Source organism: Mixophyes fleayi, chromosome 2 (genome assembly GCF_038048845.1).
Source record: "Mixophyes fleayi isolate aMixFle1 chromosome 2, aMixFle1.hap1, whole genome shotgun sequence".
Lineage (NCBI taxonomy): Eukaryota > Metazoa > Chordata > Amphibia > Anura > Limnodynastidae > Mixophyes > Mixophyes fleayi.
This window is the reverse complement of record NC_134403.1, coordinates 290,464,635-290,479,135: the sequence shown is the minus strand read 5'-3', so window position 1 is coordinate 290,479,135 and position 14,501 is coordinate 290,464,635. Positions and strand designations below refer to the sequence as shown.

The 14,501-nt window shown below is 40.5% G+C and overlaps 2 protein-coding genes across 2 annotated transcripts in view; one reads left to right on the top strand and one right to left on the bottom strand.

The window, feature by feature from the left end:
• Nucleotides 1–14,501, bottom strand: part of SLC35A5 (solute carrier family 35 member A5) — a 315,996-nt gene that overhangs the window by 224,498 nt on the left and 76,997 nt on the right. The window lies entirely within an intron of this gene.
• Nucleotides 1–14,501, top strand: part of CCDC80 (coiled-coil domain containing 80) — a 74,814-nt gene that overhangs the window by 14,951 nt on the left and 45,362 nt on the right. The window lies entirely within an intron of this gene.

The following is a 14,501-nucleotide window of genomic DNA, read 5'->3' as shown; positions in this document are numbered from 1 at the left end:
CCCTTTAAGCAGGTTTACCAAACTATATTTTTGCAGTTATATGTTAGGATGTGAAGTTTAGGGATCTTAATAGAGTCATGAACAAATAAAACCGGACAGTTATAAAATCTGATGGATTAACATGGATTCTCCCTATCCACAGCTATTTTTCCTATTCAGCTAGATTGTGCTAAATTACTTCCTGTCTGTTGCTGCACATAGTCCAGATTTGTCTGCAGATTAAAACAGTCATCATGCTCAATTCTTCTTGTGTAAAGAGCAGATTAGACTCAGCCAGATGTTCTTGGTCACACAGCACTAAACACTTTTAAATCTCAACAGGGATCTTTCTAGATGAACAGATCAAAGTTGGCCTATTAGGATAAAAAAAAAAATGGGAAACAAAAAGATAAGTGCGTGTTGTAGTGCAAACAGATGATCAACAATTCATTTGTTCTCTAATACATTTGCCAATAACACTTTGTTTCAAAAAATAAAATAGGAAAACATTATTGAAGAATTCAAAGTGTTAAACCCAAAGGAAGCCATTAGCCATTTAAGAATGCAATGAAATTCATGCATTTCAAATGCCAATCATTTCTATAGCAGAATATCTTGCTTGTACATATGCTTTTAACAGATTATCAAGTAAGTAATTGTTGCCTACTCTCCCTGAATGTCCAGGAGACTCACAAATCAGAAATATGTATCCCATGTTAAATGTGGGTTATTTGTGGATTATGCCCACAAATACAAAACTGATATACTAATGTGATTATAGGTTTACTATATTTTGTATTATATATTACAATTATGTATTATATAATCACTAGGGGCCTGATTCATTAAGGATCTTAACTTGAGAAACTTCTTATTTCAGTCTCCTGGACAAAACCATGTAACAGTGCAAGAAACAGTCAGTATTTAACTTATGTGCAAAACAGAATACTAATTTGCACCCCTTGCATTGTAACATGGTTTTGTCCAGGAGACTTAAATAAGAAGTTTCTCAAGCTAAGATCCTTAATGAATCAGGCCCTAGGTGCTGACTTTTACTTTTGCAGACATATGCATGTATACATTATCATATATACATCTGCAACATATAAAAGTGTCAGCATAGATGGGCAATGAATAAGCAAAATGTACACACTCCAATATATGTGCTGCTTAGTATGTGACAATGATGCTTCTAAGTATAAAAATGGCCTGTACTGCACTTTCTACTTCGAAATGGACAATCAAAGTCCTTACTTTAGGATGTTGAAGAGTGTGAAACAAAATAAACAGCCAATTTGTCTTACAGTGGGACCCATAGTGAAATACCTGCAGCTTTTTCAGTCTCTAGATCAGACAGGGAGCAGGGCCACAAATTTGCAGCAATGTTCTGCAGCATTATAATAGCAGCCACATGCTTTCAAAGATGATTACAGCATGACTTGACACTAAAGTAGTTCAGTTAGGAAGAATGTGCCAAAATATGTCCAAATGATACGTGGCATTGATCAACAGGTACAGGAAAGGTTTGTGCCTCAGCTAATTTAATGAATTCCTCACTCTTTGGGACTGCATTGAAAGTTTTATTTGAATGCAACCCTACAATGGATTTTTACTCATTTCAGGGAATGATGCTTATATAATATTTACACAAGTGCATTCTACTGTATATTAATCCTGCTCTAGTGTAGTCCACAAACTTAATTGTACATTGCAGTAATTTTTTTTCAATCCCTTGCTAAATTTACACAAATCTTTAATCTTCATCCCTCCTCCCTAAACAAGACATTGCTATTGGTTCATACAACTAAATGTACTCTTTTCTAACATTCTTACATATATGCACCACATGGCATGGATGGGGTAGCTCAGGGCACCCTTCAGACCTGGGCAATAAAACATCAACCATACTTGTTATAATAGTTCACTAGGAGCAACTCTGCCTATGTCTCCCCATAATATTGTGCATTCTTCCAACACAAGTAGAAGTCAGCTATAAAAACATTTGAACTTCTACAGAAAAATGCATGGTTCTTAAACTACAGTTGTACATTTTTTACTTTGTTAAGTGAGAATGGATTTGGTTCAAATGTCTGCCAGAATAGCTTCAGTATATTTCCTCCAGGAGGAGAGCTGAAATGTTTTCCATGTTAGGTGTGGTACTTATTATGAATCCATACTAATGTGTGATGTAACGACTGAATAACTGGAGGGAATGCCTTGAAATCACCGGGTACAGACAGTAAGTTTGACACTAGCCAGGAAAGATAAAGTAGCACAGTTTGACAAAGCTTAAATAAACTGCTTCAAATTTGAAGAAGCAACTTGAGCAAACCTACACCACAGCAGATGCTGTACAGTGAGCAGCTGTGTCAACACAAATTGGTCATAATCCCATATATAAATGATGTGGGAGGGTGTGCAAAGAAAGCATGACAATATAAAGTACATGTGAGTCTATACTTTCATTAGGAAGGCTAAAATGGAATACTTTAGTTCTAGCACTCTAACTATGGGAAAGCCGACATCTGGGAGCAATTAACTTGATCTAACTGGAGGAACAGAATCAAGAAGGTTCAGTAAAACTACAACCAATGTGCTGTATTGTAGGAACAAAAGAGTCTGCACTGTGTGTCAGACTTTCATTTTAAAGTATAGGTCAGGCTTAGGATAGCAGTCTTTAATGCATCACAGACTCCTTTCAGAATGTGACAAAAAATGATTACAGATTAAAACTTAATTTTGTGTGTGCACAATATGGTAAAAAAAACTAAGATTTCTCCTGCATTAACCTACTTTTCATTCGTTACCGCGGTACCCATATAACTCCATGGGGACTACAATGTGAGTAGCTTATCAAGCAAAGCTTTGTGGCGCAAACTAACTTGCCTGTTCTATGGGGTCCAGTGACACCAGAGAGGCTTTGCTTTATCCCCCGCCGGGTCGCATAACTATGCGCATGTGCAGACATTAGCTACACATGCGCATTTAACTTACTCTACATGCCGGCAGCATTAGGCCTCTGGTGAAGAGCATAGACCCTTCGTGGAGAAGGGAAAAGGGGGATCTTCACCAGGCCTCCCAGAGTAGCCCTGGCATGGTAAATTGTAGCGGTATTGCATTATGTATCGCAGCGATACATAATGATTGTTACCGTTGCTAAATAATAAATAGGCCCCATTGTTCAAATGGCTTCAACATAGTGTCCCTGTTTCACCACATACAGATAGGTAGGAACTTCTGACCAGATATTTTCGCCAGGGCTTTACACTTGCCAAATGGAGGCTGGGATTGAGGCCAAAGTAATTAACAGTACCCAGTGTGGGTGCAAGGCTTATCATAAAAGGTACTGAATTACTAATATATCCCTTCCCCAACCAAGTGCTGTTCAGCAATTGTAATATACTGCAAAAATTAAACTTTCCTACCAGAGCAGCACATGCAGTTCCAAAAGCGAAAACCAAAATGGTGCGTCACTACACAAAAGTTAAATTTTTTAGTTTAGGTAAATTTCTTTTTGTAGCATATTGGAATAAATATTTTTAATTTGAATATTGTAGGGAAACATTTGCAAAATAGAAACAAGAAATGCACTTAGCCATGGTTTTGCCTCATACTATTTTTATGCAGTTAGGGGTAACCAACAAATACCTTACTAAAGTAAATTTTTTGCTTTATTATTTTTTTAATCCCATATAGGGAGACATTTTTTTCTATTTTAAATCTTAATACTTATTCACATGTATACATGCAAAGACATTAACTTAGATGTCAATAATAGCAGTAGGGGCACAGTATGGAGAGCTTTACTACTAGGCCCTGATGCTCTCTATCCTCTATGAAAACCCCGTCTGGGAGTGGTAGGAGGGGGAACATTGCTCTCCATGCACATTGTTCTATATTTCAAATGACCAGTAGTCATTTTTCCCTGATGTTACAAAGGAACCAGAGACTGTCATTGACCAGTGAGCCAGTGAGCCACCTGAAACTCGGGAGACTGCAGAAAATTGTGACAGGTCTGCGGTAACAATATTACTTTACCTTGTTTTATACTTATACACACTAAGTAAAACAATTGCAGATGACAGGTTCACATTAAGATTGATGGTCTCTATAATGAGAAGCATTCAACTGTAGCAGAGGTAAAATGTTATTTTGTTTACCTAGTGTGTTTGATTGTATATTCAGAAAAGACATTAGAGGATGCATCCATGATTGGAGATGTACAGCAAATATAAATTTGAGTATTTCACCAGCAGCATCCAGCATTCTCAAAAAAACAGCATATGGAAAAAGTAAGCATTAGGAAGTGTCAGGGGCGGGCTGGACCGGGAGGCAGGGGGGCAGCGGGCACCCGGGCCGCTCAGTCTAATGGCTGTTCATTATGACGCGGCCGCATCGCGTGTCTTGTGATGCGGCCACCTGTGCGCCCCCGGGCTGAAACCTCCCAGCCCGCGCCTGGGAAGTGTAAAGGGAGAAGATCTACAGAATTGTGCTGTTGAGTTGGGCTGTGGCCTATATATAATTATTATTCCACACAGACCCACTGCATTCATAAAACACGCCTGTTATCAAATGTAAATACGGTAATTATACTGTATTCATATGGAAATACATAGACAAGTCCCCATTTGGAATAGCCTTCACCCTAGGAGAGCATAAAGAGTGCATATAATATTTGTGTTCATTAATCTGCATTTGCACAAATCTGGTTTTGCAAAGTGATTAAGTTCACACAATTACTGAGGGCAATGATTGAGTTGAATTTCACTATTCTAAAATCAGCAATATTAATGCAATTTTCTTTTGATCTGCTTTGCATGCACTGAAATTACATTAATTTCTTTAAACTGCATATTGTTGATGTTCCCTTTCCACTGCACAATCGCCTTCCCACATGTTATAACTTAATACTGTAAACTGCTAATAAAGACTCTGACACAGTAGTAAATTTAGTAAAATTAGGTCACAGTTTTAATTATAAGAAATTGGTGGCGTAGAAAGCAAAATGCAAGATGGTTTAAACGACTGAATACTGAACCAAACGAGCGAAGGATCAAATGGCCCTGAATCCACTAATTCAAGGAGCACCGCCTTTACTAAATCTGGCATCAGAGTGCCAACACAAAGCAGTCAATATGCCCCCCACACAAAAGAACCAAGAGGCATCTTACTCTTGAAGGGGGCAGTGTCATGTGGCCAATCAACAATAGCACCGTATGTATCAGTCACGGATCTCACTGCTTTCTTACCTCCACTGTAGTCCTTTAATGGACAAACAGCCCGCTACCAAATTACCTAAACCAAGCCCCTACCCACTATTGACAGCCCCAAAACCTTCTTCATTGAGTTGATCCCCATCTTGTCTAAACAAGGGAGACTGTGCTTTCATAATTAAGGAACGTAGGTATACCAATGCCCCTAAGAGTCCTAACGACAATGGCCATTGACTCTAATTATATTTACTTTGTTATTTTTTTCTTGGAGACTGCTCATAATGAGTGCACAAATATTACCTCCACCTGGAAGGTGAACCCAATTGTGCTTGAAAGAATTACATGCAATCAAGGGGTGTTCCATTACCTTAACTAAAAGGCCAGTGGACCCATTCAGTTTTGCAGAAATAGTCTCAAGTTGGAGCCACTAACCATCTCGAACAGCAGATCCTAGGGATATGCCCGACCAGCACAACTTGGATCCCTCTAAAATCTAGCTTTATTTTAGTCAGCAACTCGAAAGATCCGCCATAATCAAATCAATCCCTCCAAGAAGTACTACAAGTATGTCGGGAGGGCCTCTATTAACAACCTCTGAGACCAATATGGCTATGAGACTCGAAAAGCACACAAACCCTTTTACCCAACCAAGGAATCTCAATAGGGTCGGAAAAGGATGACCAGACATGGGTCATGTAGTGCCTGGACGCCCAGAACACAAATGAATGACCAACCACCCTTATCCATGCCTTCCATGAGCACACCTGTAAACATAACACCTATAATGCCAATGGTGTCCGGACAGATAAACAAACAAAAAACGCCATCAAAGAGTCACTGGGTAAAAGGAGGGGGCAGGAGTGGAGGGGGAGGGGGGGGTGCATACCCATAAGACATCAGAGACACGCAGTTCATCAAGCCTTTGTCCAAGGAAAAAAATAAGATAAAATCCCTTCAAGCCTTCGCTAAAAGTGACAAGCAGCAAAGCCTTGGATTACTGAGGGTTGGAGTCGAGCATACACTTTCCAGTAGGTCTGATACATGTCAAGGAGGCATCAGACTTCCATCACACAAAGTTCTTTAACACTGCGTCAGAAGACCCGTCGAAAGCATTGGCTGTAGTCGTCCAAAACCTGCTTGAATAGGTGCCATACATTTTCCAGAATCCAAACCAATAATAGCAATGGACCGCATAAATTACACTAAATCTAAATTTAAGCCGAGCGATGCATCCCTGTGAAATAAACATGTGACAGCCCCTTGTAGACTTTCAGCTAGGCACTAAGGCTGCCAGACCTATGGTCAGATCAGCTGGAGGAGGGATGTAGGCCCATTGTCCTTTACCTACATGGTGTGTCAGAAACCTCCAAATTTTACACGCAATATGCGTGCCTCCGAATAACATGGGCTTAGTGGTCGACCTGTGTTTAGCAATGTGCTTAGGCTGTAAGGCCATGTAGCTTCCCTCCTCCTTATAGTTTCAATGCCGCAGTGGTGGCTGTCCCAATCCAAATCGATTGGGTGCCGTATTCCTTCTAGCTAAGTTGATAAACTCAATGGACGGCAAAAAGGTTGCTCCAAATGGCAGTTTAGTCAGGGAAGAAAATGAATGTGTATAAACCCTGCTGTCTTACGACTACATACTCCATACCAAATCAACCACTGGACATTTGGTCCCGTCTGCATATAAAGCCCATTACCAAAATCTCGGACCTCTGAATTTTAGTCAAACAGTGAGTGGCTCTGCAATAGAGCCACCTAAGAAGGTAATAGCTATAGGTTATCCCTAGACTGTAAAAGTATCTTTCAGTTTATTCTATCATTATGTATAGTCATGGGGAGGTATTATCACCTAGAAAAGAATATAGGCACAAAGCAAAAGAGAGGAGAAGTGTTGCCTTGTGGTGCACAGTGTTTCAGCAAAATTATTAAAATTGTGTAAAGTATATTAGGTAAAAAGACTAGGCTCTGGAATGATCTCCTCATCTTTTTACTGTCTAAAAGTGTGTTTTAATGTGTCCTCGGATTAGAGAAAGTAGTGTAGCTCACACAGGGCTGCCATCAGAAACTGTGGGGCCCAGTACTAATTAATCTGGCGGGCTTCCCCCTTGGTCCAGTACTAAATAATCTGGCGGGGCTCCCCTCCCCATACATATGCACCCCTCCATCTTCGCCATACATGCGCCCCCTATCTCTCATCCCAGTACATGTACAGTAAATGTCCCCCTCTCCCCTCCACAGTTAATGTCCCCCTCCACCCCACCCCCACAGTTATTGTCCCCCTCCCTTCCCCAATCACAGTTAAGGTCCCCCTCTCCCCCCCCCCCCAATCACAGTTAAGGTCCCCCTCTCCCCCCCCCACAGTTAAGGTCCCCCTCTGGCCCCCAATCACAGTTAAGGTCCCCCTCTCTCCCCCACAGTTAAGGTCCCCCTCTTCCCCCCACAGTTAATGTCCCCTTCTGCCTCGCCCCCACTCCACAATTAAGGTCCCCCTCTCCCCCCCATCCACAGTTAAGGTCCCCCTCTCTCTTCCCCCTCCACAATTAAGGTCCGCCTCAACCCTCCTTCCCACAATCAAGGTCCCCCTCTCCCTCTCCCCCTTCCACAATTTAGGCCCCCCTCTCTCCCCCTTCCACAGTTAAGGTCCCCATCTTCCCCCCTCTCTCTCCACAAACCAGGTCCCCCAGGCTCTCCCTGTCCCCCCTCCCTCCCTCCACAGCTATGGTCCCCCAGGCTCTCCCTCCTCCCTCCCTCCACAGTTATGGTCCCCCGGGCTCTCCCTCTCCCCCCCTCAAAAAAAATAAGAGTTTATTTACTTACCTTCTCCTCCGCGATGCTTCAGCTCTGCCTCCCAGTCACTGATACACTGGGAGTGCGGCGCGCAGTGATGATGTCACCGCGCCCCGCGCTCCCAGCCTATCAGAGTCTGGGAGGCAGAGCTGCAGCATCGCAGAGAAGGTAAGTAAAAAAAAATGGGAGGGATGGTCAGTAATTGCGGGGCCCGGACAGTCCAGGGAGGTCTGTCCAGGCCCCCTAGTCTGTCCGGGCCCCTCTCAGCAGTACTGGCCGGACCCCCCTGATGGCGGCCCTGAGCTAACAAGCGTTACATAGAGATACACATACATGAAAGAGCCTGATAGATGTTATCTAAATTGATTGAAAAGCACCAGATATTCTGCTCAGTAAAGCATAGATGCATGGTATCCCCATGAAGCTAGTGTTTCAACAAATTATAGGAAACATGAGTCTTTAGATTGAGTGGCACAAATTTAAAACTGGACAAATTAGGTGAAATTAGACTTGGTCCACAGGGAACATGAATTTTATAGTCCAATAAGGGAGTTAAAGATTACGCTCACTGGCTTTTAGAGTTAATGCTAAGGTTTACTGATAATAGCACCGAGAATAGTCTCATTCTCGTAGACTAGTTACGCCCCATAATTAGGAAGCCAGAGAGGTGGATAAGTATGATAAACCAGTCATTCCTTGTATATTGTGTTGCATACCTACGCTACCTTAAGCTTGTGCTACTCCATTAGGGTATCCTTATATAGTGATAGATATAATGAAATTGGATCCCCAAGTGATCTACCCCTGTATCACTTGGGGATCCGCATTTTAAACCCAGATAGGTAATATCTAATTTTAGTGTGACCATAAATCAGTGCTCTATTCACATAGACACAGAAATGGAGGACCCTAGATTCCCAGTGGACGCGGCGACTCGCATAGCGTGCTATATGCTTCGTCAAAGCATACCGAAACAGAGGAGGAGCGGGGTGAACACAGTGGGGGGGCAGTGAAAAAAAGATAGGGAAGTAGGGAAGAAAATGAAGCAACGGTAATGGTATAAGCAGAAGGAGGGGAATGCTAGATGGGCAGAGATATAAGTAGAGGGAAAAGGGGACAGCTAAACTAATCAATTTAGTATAGAAGATGCTGCAGCACAGTAATAAATGATAAATGATACTAAGCCTTTGCTGCTTCACACAGCAGCCAGAGAGGGTGTTTATATACAAGTTCCAGATACTTCCCCACTGGATCCCGTTGATAAGAAGTGTTTGTTCATGTGAGCACGAGTTTAAGTGCATTTGGCTTTACTGCCTCTCTTGTCATATGTGTCACACATCTCAAGACACTGGAGGCCACATCACCAGCTGATAAATATAGACTCATTTCTTTGTGTACGATTTCACATTAATATGCTCCTTTGTGAACCTGTTGTTTTGTACTTAGTGAGTGTATTTGCTCTAGGCTCTCCTTTATCTTCTGATTCACACATACATTATCTTATGGAAAGTATAATGGTATGAGATGATAAAATAAGCCTTTTACATGTAAAAAATACATTTTAAGAGACCAATTTCCCATTTTACTTTTTATGCTCAAATATAATTTTTAATAATACAGAAACTATCTAAATAGAATTTCATAATACCTCAAGCACCTGGCATAGCATAACTGATCCAAATCCTGAGACATTTCTGTAAAATCTCTTCAAATCCCAAAATAGATGTGAATGTGGGTTTTGTGTGTTTACCCGTGAACACTGATGGTTTTGTTTTTAAGGTCTAGTGTACATCTGAATACCGGTAAACTGGTCACTAGCGGTGTTTTAAAAAAAGAGAGTTGTGTGAAATGTTTTTAGTCCAGATAAATATAATTCCTGCTTTCCTTTCAAATACTCTTAGCGTCGTTGGTGCATTGATTATATTTCTTTCTTTTACGGATTACCATTTTGTTTGAAAAAATTAGCTATATTATACTTATTCGTACATTAAATTAATTAATTATTCATTATACATATCCGTTAATGAAAATTATTAGAATGGTTGGTAGAAATGGATCAACAAATGGATATATACATATATATATATATATATATATATATATATATATATATATATTTTATATATATATATATATATATATATATATATATATATATAAAAACAGTGTTTCTATTTGTTTACACTTATTGCAACTTTTGTTTACTTTTTTTCTAACCCAATTTTCATGTGGAGGGAGCATACTGATGTTGTCATGATTAGGTTGCTTAGCGCAGCACTAGAAAACCTTGTATCACCTTAATTTATCAATAAAATCTCAGCAATGCTAACTAGTAATCATCAGAGTTAGCTCACCACTCTGCCAGGCCAGTAAAAGTAGAACTGTGCATGTATAACCCATCTTGCCAGCTCACACATTCGCAGTGGAAAATGCTTCCAGACTTTTCATGGGAGACATCAACAGTCTATGCATTGGGAAGGCTATTGCTGAAGAAAGTTGGCGAATCTCTTCGCTATCAGCAGCTACTGCTGGTGACGGCACGTAGTAGCACATAGCCATTAATAGATAGGGATAAACCCTATCTCCAACTAAAACACCATTTTAATAGGGCTTTTCTCTAGTTAGTAAACAAACCCAACTATCTCAGCAGAAGGTGCTTCAATATAATGGGAAGCAGGCAATAAGTCAAACACTGTTTTTGCTCTCTTCCAAGCTGTAAACTTAAACCCTATGGCTATGTAATATTCTTATTCTTAGGGGCTTGTATCCTGCCAATTGTCAAGCTAGAGTTACTCCTACCCCGACCTCTGATCCGTTCAACGTCTCTGATACTTTTTTACTCCCACCCTACCTAGCATGTTTGCAACAATCTGGTATGCAGATCTGAAGGGAGAGCCAAAGCCAATGTTAGTCTTGGTCCAATGTATTCACTGGCACCTGCAAAATGTGTGTTTATATATTGTATGGTATGTCATACAGCAGTGCTGAAAGGAAGGTGAAGTCTGAAATGGACAGAAATAATAGAGCAGACATATATTTAATTTTGTGTGTACAGTCGCTTGCTGAGAGACTTTCATGGACGTGCATCTTATTAGCATACTCTCTTCATGGCGTGGTGAATGTGGTCTGTGTTCTCTTTTCGTCTCCAGGTTATATGGCCAATGACCTGGTTCGAATTATGTAATATTTCCCATGTGTAGTGTCCCTTAAGCTTTATTCGTTATAGCCCTGGCTTATTTTTGATTGCCAGTGTTGACATGCTTTTGGTTCTTGACATGTCTATAAAATTATTTTTTAATGTTCAGTTGGCAACAACACATATTGTCATTGACAGGCCTATTTATTATTAATCGCCTGAATCTAGTGAAAACAAACATTTTTTATCACTGCATCCCGCAGTCATATAAAAATAGACTTTCACCACATATTTATCCTTCTAACTTACCGGGACTCTGGAAACGAAAAGTGTCTGTCTCCAGCAGAGGTAACTTCTGCCCCACATTATCTCTGTAGAGAGGGAGAGAGTGTCAGCCCACTTTACTGAAGGCAGCTTCATACATCCCATTTTGTACCATAAACACCTGCATAGATAGACAGGAAACAACATCTATCACCTGCACCATTCCCTTGTCATAATTCCCAGCAACGAAGTGGGGTACAGCCCACACCATGCCATGGAAAGGATCACTTTATGTTCTCTCAGCCTCTGCATCAGCAGCTTCTAACTATTCATAGAGTGCCAGATAGCCAGGTGTTAGTCCAGGCAGAGCCGTAAATAAAAATGTTAGCGTCTGGGGCGAGAAAGAAAAATGCCGCCCACCTAGCCCTCAATTTAAACCAAATGAACCTAAAATATTCATAAACTTCGCCCCACAATTCAGCATTGAGCCCTAGGCGGTCTTCCTTATCGCACAGCTCTAGTTATAGCACTGAGTCCAGATGACCACCTTCCTCCAACGTAGTGGCCCCCAATGTTGGGTCCTGGCAGGTACTTACAGTGGTCAGCCAGGCAGTACATAAGTTAGATAACTTTTCTGCATTATCTGTTTGTCATTTAATTCACTTTGCTAGTTTTTAAAATGTTCTGCAGAGCCTCTTCTGGACAGCCTCCCTTTTAAGAAAACATTCTTAGGTTGGTAACATTGCGTAAAATAGGAAAGTATTGCTTATTAGGATGACATTTAAAAACTTTGAGTCTCTATAGCAGGTATATATGTAAGGTTTGTTTTTTTAGATGTAGTACAGATGGTATAAACATTGGATTAACTTCATGTAAGAAGCTATGGATGGAGTCTTCTTTCCCACTTACAACCTTTGTTTATTATTGTTATATTATTGTTATATATTTATGTGATTGTTGTAGTTTTGTATTTTTTGTATGGAGCCTCTTATATTACTACTGTATATTTATGTGTGTTAGCAGGTAGGTGATGCTTTCTAAACTCAATGATATTTGTGAAGAGATGTACTACTACTACCTTGGCCATAATAGGTAATGTTGCAAACGGCAACACGTGGGTATTACCAGGACACTGTTGTCTGTTTTTTTGAGAATTTTTATGTCACTTGCACTGTGTTCCCAAAAGTATTCCTCATTGAGAGGTGCATTGTATGTTTTCTGGTCTGCAGATTGTGTGCATACCTGGGCATTGCATATCAACAGGGTTTCTGCTAGTGTGGCCAAGTTTGGTGAGCAGCTGTGTTGCAGGCTGATGGTTCCTGTAGATTGCATATAATACTACTGGCTCCCTATTTTACTTATTTACTACTACTACTACTACTACTACTACTACTACTACTACTACTACTACTACTACTACTGCTTTAAATTAATATGTATCAAATATTGTTTATTACTGAGCTGGATAATATACATAATGGTCTGGATATATAGTTGCATAAGTGCATTTTCACAACATAATGATTTGTCTTGGTGCAAAACTGACGCACTGCACATGCGCACGGTTTGCAACAATAGAGTTGCACATATCTTGCACTTACAGAAACTGATCAGAGGTGATAATGTGCAAGTGAAGCACAGTAAGGGCATGCCCCTTTGATATGTGTGTTGTTTTCAGTCACATGGATATAGTTATTACATCTACATAAGCCAGGTGTAAGTTAGAGTTAATGATGATGGTCACATCTTTGCATTGGACGCTAGATCTAAGGTTACACATATCTTAAGATGAACAAACACAGAGAGTTCCACCAGCACACTGCTATAGCCAGCAACAGATCTGCCATTTCTACTGTAGATAAAAATGCAAAAGTCTTAGTTGCACACATTTGCAAATGTATGTTAAAGCCATCCGCCTCTCCACGGCGCTTTTGCTAATAGGGTGGTCCTAACTCTAAACAATGAGAGTCCCATATATTTGGGCCATACATATGTTTTTTTAAATTGAGAGCTAACTTACCAAAGAGGTACCCCAGAAGCCTCCAAATAGAAATCCAATGTCAGCACTCCCCCTCAGCTACTGACACCAACATGCCTCTAAGACAAATAAATAAATGGAAGTTGCTCAAATCAATTTATAGGCTATAGCAGGTGCATTAAAGGGTGGGGTTATCCTAAAAGGAACAAACACAGAGAGATCCCCCAGCACACTGCTATAGCCAGAAACAGATCTTAAGATGAATGCAGCTCAAAGTGCAGAGATGGAAACACAAGTTTGCAGACACATTTTTGAACATTTGCACACAGGGCATTCGGTCAACTCTAAATCAGGCCTCATGTATTTGACCTGTTCATGCTTTAGTATACATGTCCATTATATGCTCTATCTATACTTTAGAGTTAGTTGCTGTGTTAGGCTGATGCGCCTCTCTATTTTAGATAGCAAAATGTGAGTGACAGGCTTTCAGGGTTTCTTTGCAGAATTGCAATGTGTGATTGATGGGTTCATATACAGGTGTTAGGCAAGCTATGTTCCAGCTTAACAGACTGAAATTTCAGTCTTTTGGCCTTTATCAGGTATCCAGCTGTCTGTATTGGAATGGGGGGCTATTATTTTACTAAACACATAGTTGCCTACTCTCCCGTAATGTCCTCGAGACTCCCGAACTTCTGGGTGTCCTCCTGGACTATGAGAGCAGGGCAACCTACCGAAACCTGGTCACTGCATTTAGATAAGTGGCAGGGCGGGGCTTATTACGCGATTCACGTGTCATCATGGCCCCACCCCCAGACGTTATAAGCTAAAATTGATTATATAAGTTTAGGAGGTGGCGACGAACAATGCGATTCGCTGAGCCCTGCCCAACACGCCCTTCTTGCCAAAGTTGGCAAGTATGGCTAAACATTTTTTTTTAACACAGAATGTAGTGCAATCTCAAGTTAACACCGAACTATCTATTTTACCTACATTTTTCCTATGTAAACATTTCAATTCTGAGGTTTAGGGATCCATTAAAGGGTATGAAAATAAGAAAAAAAATTCCAGTTATTCCAATGGAGTAAAAATGCATATTTTACCAGCTGCATAAAATGTAGATGAAATTGTTTTTTAGGGGCAG